The following is a 15,674-nucleotide window of genomic DNA, read 5'->3' as shown; positions in this document are numbered from 1 at the left end:
GTACTTGGGGTATAAATGTTCAGAAATGAGACATCGTTTTTGTATATTTTTTCCTTTGATGAGTATGAAATGTCCTTTCCTGTCTCTTTTAATTAATTTTGATTGACAGTCTATTTTATTGGATATTAGAATGGCTACTCCAGCTTGCTTCTTGGGTCTTGCTTTTTTTTTTTTTTGAAAAAATATTTTTTTCAGCCCTTTACTCTGAAGTAATGTCTATCTTTATTGCAGAGATGTGTTTCTTGTATGCAGCAGAATGATGGACCCTGTTTTCACATCCATTATGCCTTTTTATTGGGGAATTAAGTTCATTGATGTTAAGAGATATTAATGACCAGTGATTTTTTAATTCCTGTTATTTGATGTTGGTAGTGTTAGTGTGTCTGTATGTTCCCCTTGCTTTGTTTTTGCTGGTATGGAATTACTTATTTCCTCCCTTTTCTTGGGTGTATTTTTCCTCCTTAGATTGCAATTTTCCTTCTAGTATTTTCTGTAGGGCTAGATTTGTAGATAAATAGTATTTAAAATTTTTTCTTGAAATATCCTGTTTTCCATTTATGGCTATTAAGAGTTTTTCTGGTCACATTAGTCTAGGTTAGCATCTTTTTAAAATAGGTTGCAGGATATCTGAACAGGACCTTCTAGCTTTTAGAATTTTTGTTGAGGATTCAGGTGTAATTCTGATTGATCCCCCCTTTTCTGTTACCTGGCTTTTTCCTCTTGCAGCTTTTAATATTCTTTCTTTGTTCTGTAGATTTCATGTTTTGATTATTATATATAGCAGGGGGATTTTCATTCTTGGATGAGACTAATTGGTGTTCTGTAAGCTTGTACATTTATAGGCATCACTTTCTTTAGGTTGGGAAATTTTTCTTCTATGACTTTGTTGAAAATATTTTCTGGTTTTTAGAGCTTGGCTTCTTCACATTCTTTTATTCCTATAACTCTTGGGTTAGGTCTTTTCATTTTATCCCAGATTTTTTGGATGCCGTGTGGAAAGAATTTTTCAGATTTAATATTTTCTTTGATTGATGTATCAATTTCTTCTATTGTATCTATTCGATCTTTTGTAATCTGTTGGTTATGCTTGTGCCTGGTCTCTTTGTTTTCTTCCTTGCATTTTCCATATCCAGGATACCCTCAATTTGTGTGTGTGTGTGTGTGTGTGTGTGTGTGTGTGTGTTTGATGCTTCTATTTCCACTTTCAAGTCTTGTATAGTTTTATTCATTTTCTTCACCTGTTTAATTATATTTTCCTTTAAGGGATATATTTGTTTGTTCTTTAAAGACCTCATCTATTTGATTGCATTTTCTGTATTTCTTTAAGGGATTTGTTTATTTCCTTTTTTTTTTTTTTTAAATTAACTTAAGTATTTCTTATTTACATTTCGAGTGTTATTCCCTTTCGTGGTTTCTGGGCCAACATCTCCCTAAACCTTCCCCCTCCCCTTCTTTATGGGGGTTCACCTCTCCATCCTACCCCCATTGCCCCCCTCCCCCCAACATTCACGTTCACTGGGGGTTCAATCTTAGCAGGACCCAGGGCTTCCCCTTACACTGGTGCTCTTACTAGGATATTCATTGCTATCTATGAGGTCAGAGTCCAGGGTCAGTCCATGTATAGTCTTTAGGTAGTGGCTTAGTCCCTGGAAGCTCTGGTTGCTTGGCATTGTTGTTCATGAGGGGTCTCGAGCCCCTTCGAGCTCTTCCAGTTCTTTCTCTGATTCCTTCAACGGGGGTTCTGTTCTCAGTTCAGTGGTATGCTGCTGGCATTAGCCTCTGTATTTGCTGTATTCTGGCTGTGTCTCTCAGGAGAGATCTACATCCGGTTCCTGTCTGCCTGCACTTCTTTGCTTCATCCATCTTGTCTAATTGGGTGACTGTATATGTATGGGCCACATGTGGGGCAGGCTCTGAATGGGTGTTCCTTCGGTCTCTGTTTTAATCTTTGCCTCTCTCTTCCCTGCCAAAGGTATTCTTGTTCCCCTTTTAAAGAAGGAGTGAAGCATTCACATTTTGATCATCCGTCTTGAGTTTCATATGTTCTATGCATCTAGGGTAATTCAAGCATTTGGGCTAATAGCCACTTATCAATGAGTGCATACCATGTGTGTTTTTCTGTGATTGGGTTAGCTCACTCAGGATGATATTTTCCAGTTCCGACCATTTGCCTACGAATTTCATAAAGTCATTGTTTTTTATAGCTGAGTATATTCCATTGTGTAGATGTACCACATTTTCTGTATCCATTCCTCCGTTGAAGGGCATCTGGGTTCTTTCCAGCTTCTGGCCATTATAAATAAAGGCTGCTATGAACATAGTGGAGCACGTGTCTTTTTTTATATGTTGGGGCATCTTTTGGTATATGCCCAAGAGAGGTATAGCTGGATCCTCAGGCAGTTCAATGTCCAATTTTCTGAGGAACCTCCAGACTGATTTCCAGAATGGTTGTACCAGTCTGCAATCCCACCAACAATGGAGGAGTGTTCCTCTTTCTCCACATCCTCGCCAGCATTTGCTGTGTCACCTGAGTTTTTGATCTTAGCCATTCTCACTGGTGTGAGGTGAAATCTCAGGTTTCTTTTGATTTGCATTTCCCTTATGACTAAAGATGTTGAACATTTCTTTAGATGTTTCTCAGCCATTCGGCATTCTTCAGACGTGAATTCTTTGTTTAGCTCTGAACCCCATTTTTTAATAGGGTTATTTGTCTCCCTGCGGTCTAACTTCTTGAGTTTTTTGTATATTTTGGATATAAGGCCTCTATCTGTTGTAGAATTAGTAAAGATCTTTTCCTAATCTGTTGGTTGCCGTTTTGTCCTAACCGCACTGTGCTTCGCCTTACAGAAGCTTTGCAGTTTTATGAGATCCCATTTGTCGATTTTTGGTCTTAGAGCATAAGCCATTGGTGTTTTGTTCAGGAAATTTTTTTCCAGTGCCCATGTGTTCGAGATGCTGCCCTAGTTTTTCTTCTATTAGTTTGAGTGTATCTGGTTTCATGTGGAGGTCCTTGATCCACTTGGACTTAAGCTTTGTACAGGGTGATAAGTATGGATCGATCTGCATTCTTCTACATGTTGACCTCCAGTTGAACCAGCACCATTTGCTGAAAATGCTATCTTTTTTCCATTTGATGGTTTTGGCTCCTTTGTCAAAAATCAAGTGCCCATAGGTGTGTGGGTTCATTTCTGGGTCTTCAATTCTGCTCCATTGGTCTATCTGTCTGTCTCTGTACCAATACCATGCAGTTTTTTATCACTATTGCTCTGTAATACTGCTTGAGTTCAGGGATACTGATTCCCCTTGAAGTCCTTTTATTGTTGAGGATAGTTTTAGCTATCCTGGGTTTTTCATTATTCCAGATGAATTTGCAAATTGTTCTGTCTAACTCTTTGAAGAATTGGATTGGTATTTTGATGGGGATTGCATTGAATCTGTAGATCGCTTTTGGTAGAATGGCCATTTTTACTATATTAATCCTGCCAATCCATGAGCATGGGAGATCTTTCCATCTTCTGAGGTCTTCTTCAATTCTTTCTTAAGAGACTTGAAGTTCTTATTGTACAGATTTTTTACTTGCTTGGTTAAAGTCACACCGAGGTGCTTTATATTATTTGGGTCTATTATGAAGGGTGTCATTTCCCTAATTTCTTTCTCGGCTTGTTTCTCTTTTGTGTAGAGGAAGGCTACTGATTTATTTGAGTTAATTTTATACCCAGCCACTTGGCTGAAGTTGTTTATGAGCTTTAGTAGTTCTCTGGTGGAACTTTTGGGATCACTTAAGTATATGAGTTTTCCTCTTACACAGCTTTCATTGTGTCCCATAAGTTTGGGTATGTTGTACCTTCATTTTCATTAAATTCTAAAAAGTCTTTAATTTCTTTCTTTATTTCTTCCTTGACCAGGTTATCATTGAGTACAGCATTGTTCAACTTCCATGTATATGTGGGCGTTCTTCCCTTATTGTTGTTGAAGACCAGCTTAGCCCGTGGTGGTCTGATAGCACGCATGGGATTATTTCTATCTTTCTGAACCTGTTGAGGCCCATTTTTTCACCAAGTATATGGTCAATTTTGGAGAAAGTACCAGGAGGAGCTGAGAAGAAGGTATATCCTTTTGCTTTAGGATAGAATGTTCTATAAATATCTGTTAAGTCCATTTGGTTCATGACTTCTCTTAGTCTGTCTACGTCTCTGTTTAATTTCTTTTTCCATGACCTGTCCAGTGATGAGAGTGGGGTGTTGAAATCTCCTACCATTATTGTGTGAGGTGCAATGTGTGTTTTGAGCTTTAGTAAGGTTTCTTTTTATGTATGTAGGTGCCCTTGTATTTGGGGCATAGATATTTAGGATTGAGAGTTCATCTTGGTGGATTTTTCCTTGATGAATATGAAGTGTCCTTCCCTCATCTTTTTTTTTTGATGAATTTTAGTTGAAAATTGATTTTATTTGATATTAGAATGGCTACTCCAGCTTGCTTCCTCCGACCATTTGCTTGGAAAGTTGTTTTCCAGCCTTTCACTCTGAGGTTGTGTCTGTCTTTGTCTCTGAGGTGTGTTTCCTGTAGGCAGCAGAATGCAGGGTCCTCGTTGCGTATCCAGTTTGTTAATCTATGTCTTTTTATTGGGGAGTTGAGGCCATTGATGTTGAGAGATATTAAGGAATAGTGATTATTGCTTCCTGTTATATTCATATTTGGATGTGACGTTCTGTTTGTGTGCTTTCATTCTCTTTGTTTTGTTGCCAAGACGATTAGTTTCTTGCTTCTTCTAGGGTATAGCTTGCCTCCTTATGTTGGGCTTTACCATTTATTATCCTTTGTAGTGCTGGATTTGTAGAAAGATATTGTGTAAATTTGGTTTTGTCATGGAATATCTTGGTTTCTCCATCTATGTTAATTGAGAGTTTTGCAGGATACAGTAACCTGGGCTGGCATTTGTGTTCTCTTAGGGTCTGTATGACATCTGTCCAGGATCTTCTGGCTTTCATAGTCTCTGCGAAAAGTCTGGTGTGATTCTGATAGGTCTGCCTTTATATGTTACTTGACCTTTTTTCCCTTTACTGCTTTTAATATTCTTTTCTTTATTTTGTGCACTTGGTGTTTTGACTATTATTTGATGGGAGGAGTTTCTTTTCTGGTCCAATCTATTTGGAGTTCTGCAGGCTTCTTGTATGCTTATGCTTATCTCTTTCTTTAGGTTATGGAAGTTTTCTTCTATGATTTTGTTGAAGATATTTACTGGTCCTTTGAGCTGGTAGTCTTCACTCTCTTCTATACCTATTATCCTTAGGTTTGATCTTCTCATTGAGTCCTGGATTTCCTGTATGTTTTGGACCAGTATCTTTTTCTGCTTTACATTGTCTTTGACAGTTGAGTCGATGATTTCTATGGAATCTTCTGCTCCTGAGATTCTCTCTTCCATCTTTTGTATTCTGTTGGTGAAGCTCGTATCTGCGGCTCCTTGTCTCTTCTTTTGGTTTTCTATATCCAGGGTTGTTTCCATGTGTTCTTTCTTGATTGCTTCTATTTCCATTTTTAATTCCTTCAACTTTTTGATTGTGTTTTCCTGGAATTCTTTCAGGGATTTTTGTGACTCCTCTCTATGGGTTTCTACTTGTTTATTTATGTTTTCCTGGAATTCTTTCAGGGATTTTTGCGATTCCTCTCTTTAGGCTTCTACTTGTTTATTAATGTTTTCCTGTGTTTTTCTAAGGGAGTTCTTTACGTCTTTCTTGAAGTCCTCCAGCATCATGATCAAATATGATTTTGAAACTAGATGTTGCTTTTCTGGTGTGTTTGGATACTCTGTGTTTGCTTTGGTGGGAGAATTGGGCTCCGATGATGCCATGTAGTCTTGGTTTCTGTTGCTTGGGTTCCTGAGTTTGCCTCTCGCCATCAGATTATCTCTAGTGTTACTTTGTTCTTCTATTTCTGACAGTGGCTAGACTGTCCTTAAGCCTGTGTGTCAGGGGTGATGTAGACCTGTTTTCTTTCAGCCACTTATGGGAATAGAGTGTTCTGCTTTCGGGCGTGTAGTTTTTCCTATCTACAGTTCTTTAGCTGTTCCTGTGTGCCTGTGTCTTGGGTTCACCAGGCAGGTCGCTTGGAGCAGAAAAGTTGGTCTTATCTGTGGTCCCGAGGCTCAAGTTTGCTCGTGGGGTGTTGCTTATGAGCTCTCCATCGGGGCAGCAACCAGGAGGATCTATGCCGCCCTTTCCGGGAGCTTCCTTGCACCAGGGTTCCAGATGGCGTTTGGTGTTTTCCTCTGGAATCAGTAATGTGTGCAGAGTGCAGTCTCTTCTGGTTTCCCAGGCGTGTCTGCCTCTCTGAAGGTTTAGCTATCCCTCCCACGGGATTTGGGTGCAGAGAACTGTTTATCTGGTCAGTCCCTTCATGTTCCCACAGTGTCTCAGATGCAGGGGACCTGCTGCTGCTGTGCCCTTATCCAAGGGAACCCAAAGGCCGTATACAGTTTCCTCTTGGGCCAGGGATGTGGGCAGGGGTGGGCAGTGTTGGTGGTCTCTTCTGCTCTGCAGTCTCAGGAGTGTCCACCTGTCCAGGCGGTGAGGGCTCTCTCCCACAGGGTTTGCTAGCAGAGAGCTGCTCCAGGCAGGGATCCGCGGGTTTGGGACTCCCGCTAAAAACCTGAGCCTGGTGTTTTTAAGACGATGTAGATTCCTCAGGTACAATTTTGAGCTCATAATCTCAGATTTTGAGCATAGCAGGAGTCTCCTTCCTCATCAAATACATGTTTCTGTCTTTGACTCAGCATTCCTGGATGTACACAGGACATGAAGGAGCAATTAAAAAATTCTGAATTTAGTTCTTCACTCAGCAATCTGAAAACCATCCATACAAACTCTTGGACTGCCCACTTAGGTTGAGGATATTTATTTATTTATTTGGCTATTTTATGTATTTACATTTCAAATATTATCTACTTTCTCCCCTCCCCCTCCCTGTCCTTCTATGAAGATGCTCCCACTCCCATTCCCCCCCCCACTCCACCTCAAATGTGATATGATACCACATTGATGCTTGTCATGTCTGCAAATAGGATGCTGTGAAAATTGGCCCAGAAGGGCCTGAGATGAGCACTGGGTAGTAGCAGTGAAGTGAACATTTGTGGTGAGCACATTTTCTGGGACTCTTTGGGCATGGACTTAGCTCATGGAAGACAAAGACAAGGCAGACATTTGAGGTTCATGATGAGGGCCTACACCTTGAGAACAATTCAGCACTGGTACTAGATCTCTTTTGGAAACACAGGGATTTAGTCATGTTGCATGTCTCTCTTTATATGTTCTCCTGTCTTCTCCCTCCTCCTTCCTCTCCAGAGATGCACATCTCCTTTATGAATGTACAGAAATTACAAGAATTTTGATGTTTGGCTCTCAGAAGACATCCATTACCAATACTTTCAGAACTTGCTACCAAGGTTTGTTGGAAATTGAGAAGAAACCACAGAAATCGTCAGTCCCTGGCATCAGTCTGTCTTGGCCACAGTCTCCAGATAGCCAGTCTTATCTAGTGTGGTTGTGGCTGTGAAGTTGTTGTGGGTGTGATCTTAAAGCCACAGCTCCCTCTCAGGAACAGTGTCCACACACAAGTGGATGGCTGGGCATGGCAGAATAGCACTTTTGTAGAAGCAGTTGTGATTCCTGCCTACATTTTCTGATCTCTGCTTAATGGTTGAACCTACAAATAAAGATCTCTTTCTGTGTCATTTTTCAAGAACTCACAGAATACCAATGTGTTGCAGACATAGCTGTGCCATGACAATCTGACAAAGTTTAATCCTTTCCCAGGTGGCATCATGCCTTGATTGAATAATCATCATCCAGTGCTTGAAATACCCATCCACTGTTTTATAGTGACACCAATCATGTGATTCCAGAGTAGTATTGAGAAGAATTTAGGTTCTCAGTGCCATATTTGACTTCTCCTGAGCTTCAGATGAAGAACCCCAACTCAGAATGGGACAGCAGTGCCAATAAAACCCTTAGAAGCCTGGAGGATAGAAAAGGGAGTAATAGATAGTGAAAATTCATTTGACTCATTCAATTCTAGGGGAACTATACAAACTAAACCAGAACAAATGAAGAGAGAAAGAAGCAAGGGATGTTACCCCTCAAGTGGGTTAGGAGCTGATAGCAGCTAACTAAAGTTCAGTGAGTGTCACTAGCTACATTGTCTTCATGACTCACCCACATGTTGTCACCAGCACCACAGCTGGGTCTGTTGCATACGATTGGTGTGAAGATATTGGAGAGATACAGAGTCATCTGGTTCACGGGTTCCTGGCCCTGTCTGATTTCCCTGTTAGCTCTAACTTGAATCCCACATAGTGCTCTTACCAGGGAGTCTTACTGAATCTCTGCCCTGAGTCTAGGGTTTCATATTCTCAAGAGCTTTTTGGTTCTTCAGGATCTGAATCTGGTTTTCACACAGAATCACTTCTGCCCTTTGTGGTTTTATGCTTTTTGGTTAAAGTCAGAGGTTATTCTACATTTAAAAAAACTAGGAGTTGTGGAGACAGCTCTATGGTTCAAACTCTAACCTCAGAAGAACAAAGACCAGGGTTTATAGTTTACTTCTCCATAACTACAAAAAGAGGTAGGTTTGGTAATCAGCTAGTAATCTCTAGGATGTGGAGACAGTGTGATCCTTGGTAACAAGTTTAGCCTGTTGATATCAGGCCGAGTGGTGGAATTATTTCTAAATTATCATGTACACTGATAGAGGAAGACATCTCATATCAACATGTGTGTAAATACACACACACATACACACACACACACACACAAAGAGAGAGAGAGAGAAACATAGATGAAACAGTTTAATAAATCAATACAAAACCACTTATCAAACCAAAAACCAGAAAGTTGAATAAACATTCAGACATTTCTAGGATTACTATAAACTGTATTTGTAGAGATTACCCTGTGGGAAGGAGCTGAAACAGAGGAGTCCAAATTCCCATCCTCTTTGCTTCTTTCTGAATGGGCTGTCTCTGTAACCCAGAGATTTGTGGGCTCTTCTCGCCCCCTGCTGGTTCTCAGTGCCACGCAGGGAGGCTTGTATCTAAGCTCAAGGTATCTAACATTCATTCTCCATCTCTTGCACAGTAATACATGTCTGGGTCCTTAGACCTAAGACTCATTGTCTCTAGAGATGGTGAATCGGCCCTTAATGGTGTTGACATATTAGGTAGTTCTCCTGTTATAACTAATGTATGTGATCTACTCCAGCCTCTTGACTGGACCATGCTATAGTCACTGAGGGTGAAAGCAGATGCTTCAAGATGAATTTCAGAAACTTTTCAGGCTGCACTAAATCTCCGCAAGACTCTTACAGTTGCACCTCATACTGAACACCTGCAAACACAGAGAACACTGGTCAGAAATCTGTCACAAAACCCAATTTTTTATCACTCATGTCCACACAACACACAGAATCTCATCCCTATGAATGACCCTTTGAAATTAAAGACAAGGAAAAACAAGGGGAGCCCCAAATCTATGGTGAGTGGTCTGTGTTCAGTGCTGATCATGGAATGGGAGGACCTGGGAATGCAGGACTGGACTCCTCTGTCAGAGCTGCAGGTAAAGGCAGGGCTGGTTTTCATGGGCACAGAGAAGATATATATGCATGTCTTCTTCATGTAGCATTCTCTGGAGTTGGACCTGGGCAGAAGGCAGTGCTCATAGCAGATATAAGATATCATAGACACAGATGACAGTTACAGAGTTTGGCAATGTATGGGAGTTTCATATTCACCTTTTTTGGAGCGGGGGACTAAGATACATACTTCTTTTAGTTTCCCTTTGTGCATGTACTCAGAACATGCTGGGGTTCCTCATGAGAAGTCAGGTGTGGCACTGAGTGCTGACATATACTATTCCCAGTGGCAATCTGCAATTATGTGGACGATGTCCCTATAGAAGAGTAGGTGAGTATTGGAAGTCAAAGGATGATTGTTCAATCAAACCATGATGTCACCCAGGAATCTGTCTAACTTGTAAACTTGTCATGCACCTTTGTTACCTGTGATGATGGAGGAGCTGTGTCTCTAACACATCAATGTAAAGTGACTTCTGGAGGAAGGGAAGGAGAATGCTCTGTATTCTTAGGTTCACTCACTAAACTGAGGTTTTGAGGGTGCTGGCAGTAATGACTATGGGTGTATCTGCATGGTGATTTTCATTCTCTGTCTTGCTCTGACATCATCAGGTTCATACATATGTGTGACAATAATGTTTCTGAGATGAAGGGGAGGATTGAGCATTTTGCCTACTACAACACCACAGCCACAACTAGACAAGTGAATGAATAGTTGCTAGGAAAAGTCATCCAGGCAGGCTGATACCCGAGACCATCCTTTACATTGTTTCTGGGACAGCAGTAGAAAGAAGATCCTTAGAAGCCTGGTGTACAGAAAAGGGATTAATGTATTGAAAAATAATGTGAACCATTAAAATCTAGGAGAACTATACAAACCAAAGAATAATAAGTAAAGAGAGAGGCATAGAGAAAAGAGGTGTTACCTGTTGAATGGGTTAGGGCTGTTTGCACCAAGTAGAAGCTCAGTGAGTATTACTAGTCATATTGGCCTCATGACTCAGTACTTGAGCCTCACACACACTTTATTACCAGCATCATGGCTGGGCCTGTACTGGGTATATTGCATATTGTTTGTGTGAGCATGGTGGAGATAAAGGAATTCATTTGCCTCATGAGTCACTGGCCCTGCATGATTTCTGTGTTCCTCTAACATGAACACCTTACATTGTGTTCTAACCAGGGAATCTTACTGAGTCTGCCCTGAGTCTAGGGTTTTACAGTCTCAAGACTTCTTTGTTTCTTCAGGTTCTGTTCCTGGTCTTCTGCCCTTTGTGATGCTCTACATTTTGTATTCAAGTCAGACGTTATCCTACCTTTAAAAGTTATCTATAACAGAGCTGTTTATATACCTTCAAGTTCTTATCACGCCAGCACAAGTATCTCTGTGTTTAGTTCTCCATAACTACAAAAATAGGGGTGTTCAATAGCCATGGCAAGATCCAAGCCCAGTGATGGACTGTATTTCAAAGTTCTTGTGTAGATTGATAGAGGTCATCTCATCTCAACACGTACACACACACACACTCACACTCACACTCATAAACACACTCACATTCACCCACTGAGAGTGAGAGAGAGAAAGAGAGAGAGACACATTCAGAGAGAGACAGAGAGACCTAAACAGAGTGACAGATAGACAAATAAACAGACACCTACATAGACAGAAACACTATAGTAAACAAATGAATACAACACATATGATTCGGGAAAACAGAAATTTGAATAAACATTTATACACTTCAAGATTTACTATACACTGTACTTGTAGAAAGAATATCTGTAGAGAGGCAACCTACACGCAGAGGCGTGCAGCCCTCTCTTCCCTCCAGGTTTTCTTGAATGGACTGAAACTCAGTAACTAGGAGATTTGTGTGCTTTCTCTGCCCCCTGCTGGTTCTGAGTGACCTGCAGAATGTCTGTGTTGGAGCTCACAGAAACATTCACTCACTGTGTCTCCTGCACAGAAATACAAGAAGGCTATGTCCTCAGACCTCAGACTGCTTAGTTGCAGGTACAGGGTATTCTTGGCATTGTCTCTGGAGATGATGAATTGGCCCTTCATGGTGTCTGCATGGTAGATGTCATTACTAGCACGACTAACATATGCCACCCACTCCACTTCTGGAGTCTGGTGGACCTAGTTTATCCCATAGTTAATGAAAGTGAATCCAGAGGCTGCACAGGAGAGTTTCAGGGACCTTTTGGGCTGCACTAAGCCTCCGCCAGACTCCACCAGCTGTACCTCACACTGGACACCTGCAAACAGAGAATGTTGGTCAGAAAACTGTTCTGAACAAAACAAACCAAGTATTTATTCTGTTTCTCATGTGCACATAACAGACAGCATCTCATGTCTATAAATTACCTTTTAAAATAAGGGCAAGGAAAACCAAGCAGAGCCCAAAATCCATGGTGAGTGGTCTGTGCAGTGCTAACCACTGGATGGAAGGACCTGGGAATCCAGGACTGGGCTCCTCTGTCAGAGCTGCAGGACCAGGGCAGAGCTGGTTTTCATGGGTGCAGAGAAGAATTATTTGCATGACTTCCTGAGATAGCATGCTCTGGGGTTGGACTTGAGCAAAGGGCAGTGCTCATAGCAGATATAAGACACCAAACACACAGTTGTAAGTTAAGAGTTTGGCGAAATATGGTAGTTTCATATTCATATTTTCTCTTTTGTTTAAGGGTTCACCATACTTCATTTAGTCCTCTTTGTGCATTGCATCCTTCGTTTCCATACTGTCACGTCCTTAGCATAAATGTATGATTAAATAGCACCACACATAATTGAGTTTCTAGAGTTTCAGTTGCAGGTCCAGGGTTTCCTTAGCATTGTCTTTGGGGTTGGTGAATCACTCCTTTTCACAGTCTCTGGATAGTAGGTGTTACCACCACCAGTACTAATGGATGGTACCCACTCCAGCCCCTTCTCTGGAGCCTGGAGGACCCAGGACATCCAGTAGTCTACACAAGAGAGTTTCAGGGACCTTCCAGGCTGCAGTAAGCCTCCCCCAGACTCCACCAGCAAAGTCTGCACTAAGTCTGTCCCCAGACTTCACACTGGACACCTGCAAACAGAAAACTGTCACTAAGACTACTAAAAAAAAGATAAAAATAAAAATAAAACAGTATTTCTATTTCTCACATATATGCAGCAGACAGATTATTATCTCTATAAATTACTGTTTAAAATAAGGACAAGGAAAACCAAGATAAGTCCGAAGTCCATGGTGTGTGGTCTGTGCAATTTTGATCAGTGGATATGAGGACCTGGGAATTCAGGACTGTGCTTCTCAGTCAGAACTGCAGGACCAGGGCAGAGCTGGTTTTCATGGGCAAAGAGCAGCATTATTTGCATATCTTCCTAATGTAGCATGCTTTAGTTGGACTTGGACAAAAGGCAGTCCTCTTAGCAGATATAAACCATCAAAGAAGCCTTTGTCAGTTACTGAATTTGACAAAGTATGGTAGTTTCATATTTACAATTTTTTTTTGGTTAATGATTCACCATACCTCATTTCTTTCCATTTTGTTCATGTACATAGAAATGCTTTCTTTCCATACTGTCATGATTCCTTAGTATGTGTCATTAAAAAACACCACACATAACTGAGTTTCTAGATACGTGCTTATTCATTCCTACTCTCTGAGCTGCTCACGGCTTTCCCCCAATCTGGCTCCTGAACAGAGTCACAACTGCAAGGTTTTGGTAGCAGAACTCATTTGTGTCAAGAACACTTGGGAATTTTCTGAATTTTAGTTATTCATGGTAGAATGCCATCCTCAGACCTTCTAGTTGTTTGCAATAGATACAATCCAGGTCTCTGTCTGAAATTCTGAGTTTGCAATAGAGAAATATTTCTATTTGCAGCAGACTCACATATTTTGTATTTAGAAGTTCTCCGTTTACTCCTTTAAGTCCTCCATCCATCATTTTCTCTTTGACTCTTTCCACCATGTAGCATGGAACTGAGTTTACGTTGTGTTAGGCAAGTTTTAATTTCCCCCAAATAAGATACTCACATAACTGGTGCTTTTCTTTGAATTCTAGGATGACTTTTTCCTATTTAACCAGTTCTCTGGTTCCTGTTCTCCTCTTCCCCTCCCTGTAACCACATCTCACTTTTGCTTTTCAATGACCAATATTCCCTTGTCCTTGGTCCTTCTAGTCACACATTTCAGATGTGTCCCTTTGCTAAGGTCCTTACTCTTCTTCCTAAATCTACAAGACAGAAGTTAGAGTATCTGACATTCAATAAAGGTTCTGCATATGAAAGAAACAGGTAGTATTTGTCCTTTAAAACCTTTCTTATGTTGTTTGACTTAACATTTTCCATAGAGAGGAGGAGGTATTTTTTTAGGCTCAGAATGAAGTTCCTTCAGTGTTTCTCTGACACAGCTGTGTCCTCAGTTTGAAGTTTGTTCAGTTTTAAGAAAACTTGAATCTTGGATGTGTCCCTGCTGATGCTGATTCAGGGTTTCAGATCTGAATTATACAATGTGATTTCACTACTTCACATTGCTGGCATCCACTGCAGATCCTTTCCCAGAGGCTGGAGGACCCAATGTATACCATGAACACCATGGATGGTTAATGAGTAGCCAGAGACAGGGCAGGTGTGAGGACTACAGAAGGTCAGGACCTGACTCCTTTAGTTGTACCTCTACAAGGCAACTTGGGGCATACAACATCACCATCAGTCATCCATGTCATAGGTGTCAAGCCTGCTTTCCTCTATGGAAGGCCTGAAATACTTGCAGCTTGGAAAAGTCACCAGGTAGAGGGGTTCTAAGCGAACAAAACAACATCTTGTCAAATGGAATATCCAAACTGATCTGAAGCAAAGTAAAATTAAGGCAGACTGGTTGTGGGCCTTGTACTGGATGCTGTCCACAGTGATCTCCAGCCAGGCCAGATGGGAAAGTTCATGCTAAGGGGAAAGGGCATGAGCAGGGAGAGGGAATTGCCTCTGAGGCCAATGTGCCTCTGCTGCTGCTGCTACTGAAGCTGCTGTTTCTCCAAGATGCTGCACTGGGTTGCAGGGGAGCTCCTGGCAGCATTTTACAAGATAAGTTATCTTCCCTGGTGGTGGTGTTACAGCACTTATGACAGAAGCTCTCACAAGGCAAAGTAATTTTCATGCACCTTTATTCCTCCTGGATAAAATCTGTATACACAGATTGTGGTGGGATGGGATCTGACAGTGAGTGCTTCCTGTAGGCTTGGTCTGAGAGGTTAGGGATGTCTCACCTACATGTAGAAGGGCTTGGAGGTGTTGTCCCTAAGTGACTGATGGCCACAAATCTATCTGGGGGTGGGGGGGCTGTGGAAAACTGCAGTTTAGTGACAGAGGCCTGGTGCTAGGAGCAGGCAAAGCTCCTACCATCCCTTCAGGATTTCTGGGTCTTCTAGCCTTATCTCAACCTTACCAGGGTTTCCTCACTGCCCACACTTATGTGGCAGATTATAGTTTAGACAGTGTAGAATGAGAAGACTAGTCAGTTAGATGGAAAGGGTTATTTCGATAATAATATGTATGGATGTTGGCCACAGTTAATAACAATGTATTGTGGTCTTTATATATGGAAAGAAGATACCATGAGTTAGCACTCAAAGTGCTAACTGTTTCATCATTAAATTGTGGACATGTATTTGAAAGCTTTATGTTAGAGAAGAGGAATGAAATTGTCTTCAAACATCATTTAAAGAAATAGTAGAAATGTTGCTAAAACTGCAGTCATGAGGGAAACAATAGGTTACCAAATCTCACTGTCTGTCCTCAACCACAGTGTTCCACTGAGTTTTCTTCATAAATCAACTCAATAATTTGTTCTTATTTTACACTGTTACATTATAGAACCACTTAATGATTCTTCTATTGTGTGAAGAAACAAGAAGTTTAATAGAATATGACACTGAGGAGCATGTTCTAGAGAATGTCCATGGCTGGAAGAAGAGTCTATATTTTTAACCCTAAAACCTATGCTCAAACAGCATGGGGCATAACTTCCTAGATTCTGAAGTGATCCTGAAAGGAACTTGTTGATCC

The 15,674-nt window shown here is 41.0% G+C and overlaps 1 pseudogene; it reads right to left on the bottom strand.

The window, feature by feature from the left end:
* Window positions 1-9,332: 9,332 nt before the first annotated feature.
* Window positions 9,333-12,044, bottom strand: LOC116906217 (annotated as a pseudogene).
* Between the last annotated feature and the right edge of the window lie 3,630 nt (window positions 12,045-15,674).

This window comes from Rattus rattus, chromosome 7 (genome assembly GCF_011064425.1).
Source record: "Rattus rattus isolate New Zealand chromosome 7, Rrattus_CSIRO_v1, whole genome shotgun sequence".
Classification (NCBI taxonomy): Eukaryota; Metazoa; Chordata; class Mammalia; order Rodentia; family Muridae; genus Rattus; species Rattus rattus.
Note: the sequence above shows the minus strand (reverse complement) of the source record. Positions and strands in the feature narration are given on the sequence as shown.